The sequence below is a fragment of the Chiloscyllium plagiosum genome, unplaced genomic scaffold (assembly GCF_037043375.1).
Source record: "Chiloscyllium plagiosum isolate Xiang-an unplaced genomic scaffold, Cpla_swu_hap1 HiC_scaffold_45, whole genome shotgun sequence".
Taxonomy (NCBI): domain Eukaryota; kingdom Metazoa; phylum Chordata; class Chondrichthyes; order Orectolobiformes; family Hemiscylliidae; genus Chiloscyllium; species Chiloscyllium plagiosum.
The window spans coordinates 67,501,255-67,509,742 of NW_028270183.1; the positions used below are offsets into that span (position 1 = coordinate 67,501,255).

The 8,488-nt window shown below is 42.7% G+C and overlaps 1 non-coding gene across 1 annotated transcript; it reads right to left on the reverse strand.

The window, feature by feature from the left end:
* Positions 1-3,870: 3,870 nt before the first annotated feature.
* Positions 3,871-3,943, reverse strand: trnar-acg (transfer RNA arginine (anticodon ACG)). The gene has a single exon. It is a non-coding gene; the product is annotated as a tRNA-Arg (tRNA).
* Positions 3,944-8,488: the final 4,545 nt, after the last annotated feature.

Here is an 8,488-nt window from a genome sequence, read left to right on the forward strand (position 1 = left end):
AGAGAAAGGGAGACAGGGTTTGAACTTCAGAAATTGGCAATTATTAAATTAATTCACCTTAAAAGGCTGGAGATAAAGGCTGAAGATAAGCTTACTCTGGAAGAGCATATTGTTGAAACGACAAGGCTAGCAGCTGAAATGGCTGATTGTTATGAAGTGGTCCATAAAACAAGGATGGGCTTCCACAATCATTTTAAGTCTGAGGGTCGAAATTGGGGCAAAGAGAAATCCTCACATGGAAAGGGAAAGTTAAATCTCTGTGAAAATCATTAGGATAACTTATCACAGGGTAAATGGGAAACTCTTGAAGGGAACAAGATCTGAGGTTTTCATTGCAATAAATTAGGCCACATGAAATCAGTGTTGGAGAACTAGGGAAAGCACTGGAAAGTCAGATGCAGGGAAACGAAATAAGCCTGGATGTTTTGTTGGCATGGCAATAGAAAGCACAGTGGAGGGTGGAAAGCTGCATCAGAGTGCACAAGCCGATCAGAGTTTGATAAGGGGGAAGTGCCACATCTGCTTTAATAATATACCTGCAAAGTTAAAATTTATTTACCTTGGCCAGGAGTAGCAGATAGAGAGGTAACAATATTGAGGGACATAGGATCGTTCCTGTCTGTGATGCAGAAGGAGGGAGAATCATGTACTCCTGAAGAACTACGTATACGGGAATTCGTGGTGGGATGAAAAATTGCTCAGTTATGTACAGTGAGGCTAGAGTGGGCAGAAAGAGTGGGGAATTTCTGGTGGGAGGTCTGGACAAACTCTCAGCTCCAAGAATACAATTTGTGCTTGCAAATTATATAGCTCAGTCACCGGTAAGCGTGCTGCCTACTCTAGTTGAAAAGCCAATCGAGATGCAGGCTGGTGCAGCAATGCAGGACGTTTATCAAGGAATTTTCCCAGATTGTGTCTTAGCGCGATCACAGAGACACAAGCTGAAGCAGGACAAATCAAAAGGCACGGATAAGGAAGCTGAAATACGATTACAATTTTTTTTTGTCAGTTAAGTGGGACACAGCAGGGGACAAGCGTTAAAAATGCAAGTATATTCAGCTCTGCTATGCTACTTAGTTACAGCAGAAAGATGAATAATTAAAGCAATTGGATCAGAAGACATGTACTTGGAAGGAGAGTGAATGCATCCCCGTGTGATATTACTTAGCAAATGATATGTTAAGGAGGAAATGGAGAGCAACACATATTCAAGTGAGAATGGGCAGAATTTCTTTTTCCAGTAGGGTACAGAAAAGTGGTGCTGCGAGTGCCGCATGTGCCACAAATTGGAGGGTGCGTAGGCGTGATGAAAACGGAGGCTAAAATACAAAGACATTTTTATGGCCTGGATTGCAGGGGAATGCATTCGAATTTTGCCAGACGTATCATACATTTCAACTAATAGGAAAACCATGGGAAATAATAAAGCCTGCACCTTTAATATCTATCCCAGCGTTCGAGGAATCTTTCTTAAGTGTCTTCATTCATTGTATAGGTTCCCTACATCCAATAAAAGATGGGAATACGTATTAATTAACAGAAAAAGGATGTATTGACGAGATTTTCAAATGTTGTTCAATCGTGCAATATGACAGCTAAAAGGATAGTGGACGAATTACGGTTTTTTAAAAAAACTAGATTAAGACTACCATCAGAGAAACAATTAGCTCAAGGGTCAAACTTCACGACCAAACTTTTCAAGGAGTGTATAGATAGCTTGGAAATAAAACGATTCAAATCTACTGTGTACAATCCAGAATCACAGGGTGCACTGGAAAGTCAATTATTAAAGACTATGTTGAGGTTTTATGGTTCGGAGTAGCCAGATTATTTCCATAAGGGAATTGCGTCAGTGCTGTTTGCGATCTGAGATTTACCAAAATAATCTACCAAACTAAGTCCATCTGAAACCAATTTTGGGCATAAAGTAAGAGGACCATTAAAATTTATTAAGGAAAAATTAATAAGTCAGATTACAGAGACGACGCATTTGGATGATGTGTCAAATTTTAGAGTTGAACTAAGCAATGTTGGGGAGTTGTCGAGACAGTATTTAAAAGTATCGCAGCAAATGGCGAAGCAGGAAATGTATTAGAAATCAAAAAATCACAATTTTGCCGCTGGGAAGAATGCAATTATTTAAAATTCATTAATCGATGAAACTTTAAAGCAAGGTTTAAAAGACCTTATCAAATGGAGAGAAAATTGAGTGTGGTTAGCTACTTGATAGGGACTCCAGTCATGAAGGAATCTCACAGAATGTGCGATGGGAATATGCTCTAACGGTATTTTGGCAGAGAACGAACGCAAGAGTAGAATGCGTTATTGACTACGACACACTGGGAAGAACCAATGTCAGGGAATTCTGCATTGGACGCACCAGAAATAAAAGTGGACAATGCAAATGTTGTCCAAAATTGGTAAAGTTATTCAGTTATCTTCCAGAAGAAAATCGAAAGAGTTATTACTCTTGCATGGGGAGATCTGCTGAAATATACTGGGAATTAATAATCTAATTGTAGATGATGTCAAGATAGGAGATGCTGTTCTGACTCTGTAACATCCTTGCAGACATAACCCTTTAAAGTTGTACAAGTTCATAAGGAGATGTCACGTATGCACCAAAACGGCATAACCGAATGAGTTTCAATGAATAGAGTTCACCCATCATCATGGTGCCAAAGTCAGAAAAGACCCAACAGTTATATGTGGACTATCACAAAATCAATGTTGTTAGAAAGACTGATGCGTATACATATCTGCAGTTGGAGGACTGTGTGGAAAAGATTAGAGGAGCAACTCACATTTCTAAGTTGGACTTCCTCAAAGGTTACTGGTAGTGAACTTTGTCAGAAAGATCAAAGGCAATTTTGTAACGCCAACTGGCCTGCAGAAATTTAAAGTAATGCCGTTTGTATGAAAACAACTTCAGCCACATTTCAGAGCTTAACTGACAGGGTATTTGCCGAATACGCAACAGATTGTGTATATTGTGCCTGGTGACTTTCAGTCTCTCGTGGATTGAATGTTTATAGCATTTATCGAGCTGTTTTGATCGAATTCGGAAGTCAAACTGGTTTGTAAACCTAGCTGAAAGTGAATCTGCAAATGCCAAAGTCACCTTCCTGGGATATGTTGTTGAACACGGACAAAAAGCCCCACGGGATGCGAAATCGAAAGTTACAGGGGACTTTTACACATTGTTGATGAAAAGAGCAGGACTACGGTTCCCCACATTGAGTGGCTTTTATTGCAAGTTTGTGCTGAATGTTATCAGTTGGACTACTCCACTCACCGAACTGTTAAAAACAGGCAAGAAATTTAAGTGAACACAAGACTTTCAAAATGTTGTTTTTCTCAGAGCAGAGCTGATTGTGAGGAGACATGATTGACGTGTACGAAATAATGAGGAGCAAGGAATTACAGATGAAGGAAACATTTGCTCTTGCTCGATCACCAGGTTTTGTAGATTTCAGATAAGATGCAGAAAGCTTTGAATAGACTGGTAGGAAAACTTTATCAGTCAGCGGGTGGTCGACTCTGGAACTCACTCTCTATAAAGATCAGTTGGACAGTTAACCCTTCATTCTTCTATAATTCCACTGGCCAAAGAGTTTCGAAAAATGCTCAAAACCGAGCATTCCCGCGAGCAACAGTTATTCGATCGGTGGCTTTATGAAATGGAAAGGTGCCCATGAGCAACGTGTGCGACTATTCGGCTTCCCTCCTGTGATGACGCTGGAACATTGACTCTCATGTTCTCGGGGACATTTAATGAAGGCATTCTCATACCCACAGATGAAGAGCTCAAAACCTATTTCGGCTTTAGAAAAATCAGTTTTTAAGCGGGGTTAAAGTCTGCTTTGCCTGCGAGCCAGGTAGGATTTGAACCTACAGTCTCCCGATCCGTAATCAGGCGCGTTATCCATTGCGCCATTGGCCCGATGCACATATGCAGCCTTAAGAGCCGTGATGCTAATACGGACACGGTTAATAGTAGTCATGTTCACCAGTTGAACAAGCAATAAAGATAATGACTGTCACTGCTTCAGTCTAATCTTCATCACCTTTCAAACAGCGAATTTTCCAAAAAAAACACATATGTCCTCATGAAGTTTCCATTCACACTCTGTCTGCTCAGTCATTTAATGGAATCACTGCTGATCAGATGAATTTCGAATCCACTTCTTCAGCATAACTGACGTGAACGTGAGCCTAATCACCACATTGTATATACCAGTTAACTTTCAGAGGTTTCGAGTACAGTAACGACTTTTGCGAGTATGCCGGAAAGTGAATACTGTGAACCGAGGAAAAAAATCCCTTCATGGAAATTAATCCAGTGCAAAGTCAACCATATAAGAACGGCAGATGACGTAAACATTCCTCTGCATCACTCTGTACAGATGCTTCTCCAAGAATTGACTCTTTGCAGAATTCTTCTTTGTAATTTAGACTGTCCCAGTTGTAGATATTCTTTCAGTTCACAAACAAGTATCCTGCTGAAAACTACTTACTAAAGATTAAAATAGTTGACTATCTATTCGACCAGCTGATGTCCCAACGGTCCGTTTTCCATGTCAATACAAGTTCTTGCAGGTGAAATTCGACCTCCCAGCCTGATGTCCCACTGCTTCTTGATGCGTGAGAATTGAAGCCGCTGTCGTTAAGGCGGGAGATTTTAGCCTCGATATTTCACGCTCCTCTGTATCATCAGAGAATGGCATTACACTAACCGATTGCATTTTCGTAGCCACATGCTCACTCTGAATGCCATTACCATTTCCAATTAGTTTTGGGTGCACTGCGACTCAATTTCTCTGATTCCACGCCCTTGAACTGGGATTATATGACATGCCATTATATGATTACGTCAATAATTGAGGAAATTGGTGAAGCAACCGATGTTAAAATACAATGTTATTGAGAAATACATTTCAGCAATACCCTGCAGTATCCCATGACCCTTTGAAGTTTTGTAGATAACTGCAAACGTAATATCCTACAACATCAGTGTTGCAATCTCTACAGTCTCTCCGGACATAGAAGCTATATATTTAACCGAATCTGAGTTCCCACATCTCAGTCACTGTTTGACAAGATTCGGAGATGCCGGTGTTGGACTGGGGTGTACAAAATTAAAAATCACACAACACCAGGTTATAATCCAACAGGTTTACTTGGAATCACACTAGCTTTCTGAGCGACGCTCCTTCATCAGGTGATTGTGGAGGGCTCGATCGTAACACAGAATTTATAGCAAAAATTTGCAGTGTGATGTAACTGAAATTATACATTGAAGAATTGATTGTCTGTTAAGCCTTTCATCTGTTAGAATACAGTGATAGTTTCACTTCTTTCATGTGTAAATCACAAACTCCTTTACTTTTAAAAGTTGCATTCTCGGGTTAGCTGTTAACAATGGTGATAGCAAGACAATATATTGATGGTGTTAGCCCCCTGTGTTCTCTGTCTATGACCTGATATTTAGATTGATTCCAATCTAAAAAGTGAAATAACAGAGTTTTACATAAATTCAAGCAGTTTTTGAGCTCAGAGGTCGACATGAATCTATGTGGTTTTTGAGCAAAATGCAATGTAACTCTGAAAGTACCAAAAAAATTCACCACACACAATGTATATGTGTGCATGTGGGTCTTTGTCTGTCTGTGTGTGTGTCTGTCTGGGGTGGGGGTTGTGAGTATGAGAATGTGTGAGTGTGTGTGTGTGTGTAGTGAGTGCAGAGTGTCTTAAGTCTGTGAGGGGGTGCATGTGTGGGATTCTGTGTGTCTATAAGAGTGTGTGTGGGTGTCTGTGTGCGCGTCTGTGTATATCTGTGTCCGTGTGCATGTGAGAGTGTGTGTGTGTGTAGGAATATCTGTGTGTGTGTAGTGCAATGGTGATCACCTGCAATGTGACATGAACCCAAGGTCCCGGTTGACGCCCTCCCTATGGGTACCGAACTTAGCTATCAGCCTCTGCTCAGCCACTTTCCTCTGCTGCCTGTCCCGAAGTCCACCTTGGAGGATGGTCACCCAAAGGTCCGAGGCTGAATGTCCTGGACCAGGTCCCGGTTGAGTCCCGGTTTGACAAGTATTCCTTTGTGCGTGTGATTCTGTTCTTGGCATACCTCTGCCACGATCCTTATTGCTTTTTGCATCGTGCTTTTCCATGTGGTGCCAGGATCATGAAATGGTTGTTCCTTGGCATTATCAACACTGCAAGTTCTGCTCGAATCACAGTGACAGCAATTGGCATTTTTCCCGTTTTACTCCATGTAATATGTGCTTAGCAAACGCTGAGAAAATCAATCTTTGTTTTACATGAAAATACTCTACGTGGTGATAAGTTTCCTTCTTCAAACACCCACTGTCTCACATCTTTGCGTTTCACATATCATAACCACCCTTTATCGGCGAAATCTCTCCCTCCCACAAGAACTAACTCGCCTAAACGTCCGCCCTCCCATTTCACTGAGGTATTGCGCAATATAATACTCACATTTAGATCTATGCAGGGATCCATGCTGCGCCGGTGACTGGCACTTAGTAGTAGCCACCACGGCAAAAGGGGCACCTGACATGGGAAATAAATATTCTATGATCAAAGTAAGACTCAGAAGAGCAATGAGGGAGTCTCGTGGTGTGGAATAGATAGATCCTTCTCCGAAATCAGTAGACAGGTGAATATAGTGGTGCAGTCGCCCCAACCCCGCCCTCCGAGATGCAGTGCAGAATGTACTACAGACGATAGGAGCACTGGAGCATGGCAACCAATCAAACCAGATCATGGACCTAACCCCAAGCCGGGCAAAGGTCATTAATGACACACCCGAACCCTAAGGGAGACGGCCATGGCTAGAGGGCGAATTTAAAGCAGGAGAGGAATTTGCCTGCTGTAGATAAATGGCATAAATGCGACGCCAGTAAGTTGGGAGCTGCGAAGGGCCATTGCTAGATGTGAAGGGAACAGAACATGTGCTTTGGTCATAAGACAAAACGAGAGATTAGACTTTGGCTACACTTGTTGGATATGTTTGCACACAGCCCAAAGGTAGACTGCCCAGCAAATCACTGAGAGCCTGGCGAGAAATGCCAGCTGTCTTCTTCCATGGGAGGCGACTAGCCTGATCCTGATAGTGGGGGGCAATTTGGGCAAATCTCGTGTCACCACCCGAACTCCAGGCTAACTGCAGCCCCAAGCCTGACACGCTACCGACCACAGCATTCCAGACAGTGGATTGCAGGGGAGAAACGGGTATTTGCACCAATCGGGGGAGACTCATTTTGGGTATCTCCCAGTGTAGCCTGATGCTGTACTTGAACAATGACTCTTATACAGCAACATACGAAAATGATACGACCATAAATATAGCTTGTTCCTTTCTCAATGGTCAGACCATGAGCGGCACGGTGTCACAGTGGTTAGCATTGCTGCCTAACAGCGCTGGAGAATCCGATTTAAATCCCGCCTCAGGCGACTGACAGTGTGCAGTTTGCACATTCTCCCTCTGTCTGCGTGAGTTTCCTCCCACAGTAACCAAGAGGTGCAGGTCGGGTGAATGGGCCATGTTAAATTGCCCGTCGTGTTAGGTGTTAGGTAAATGTATGGGTGGGTTGCGCTTCGACTGGTGTGTGTGGACTTGTTGGGCCGAAAAGCCTATTTCCACACTGTAAGTAATCTAATCTAATCTAATCAGGATGGCAGGTTTAATATGGGCAGGTGGCGAGAAAGGGTACCACCAATCCCCCGGGGAGAAAGAGGTGCTGCTACACCGCGGTACTGTCCACCAACACAACAGTGTTCGCCCTAAAAGGCAGCAATCGCCGAACTCGAAGGGGCATCCCTCTGCATTGGAATGGGTACACACTCGCAGAACATCCTCGCATATGGTGTATTTGCAAATGAGACGGAGGAAGGCCTAGCACTCATTAACACTGAGTTAATGGCGGTTAGGAAGCAGTGACACAAAATCGATTAGTACTAGACATCCTGATGGCCGAGAGAGGGGGCGTCTGCAAAATGTTAGGTACCTCATGCTGTTCTGAAGATGGACTTCAGATTGGCGTCACAGGTCGGTGCAACATTAGTGCCAAAAGCACTTTATTGCGGTGTAATATTCCGTGTTTGAACTGTTCTTCAGCTTGAAGTTGCAAACATCTCTGTTCACAACAGTAAAACAAACACCTGGCGAGAATCCAATGCGCAATTTTGGCAGTGCATGTACTGCCATTCTGTAATGCAACTATAGCAAGCTAACTAATTACACCGCTGGATCTGCCGTCAAATGATGACAAACTGGGACCCTCAACCCAATTACTCATTTTTTTCTGTGGACCTGAAATGAAACATAGTGCAGAGGAGGTTGTACTGATAATGAATCACCGATTATGAAGCATCAACTTCAGGAAAATGGCACAGAAAATGTGGTGAAAATCGATTTTATTGAATACTGCGTACGTTTTCCGAGGCTTCCTGCATTGATCAC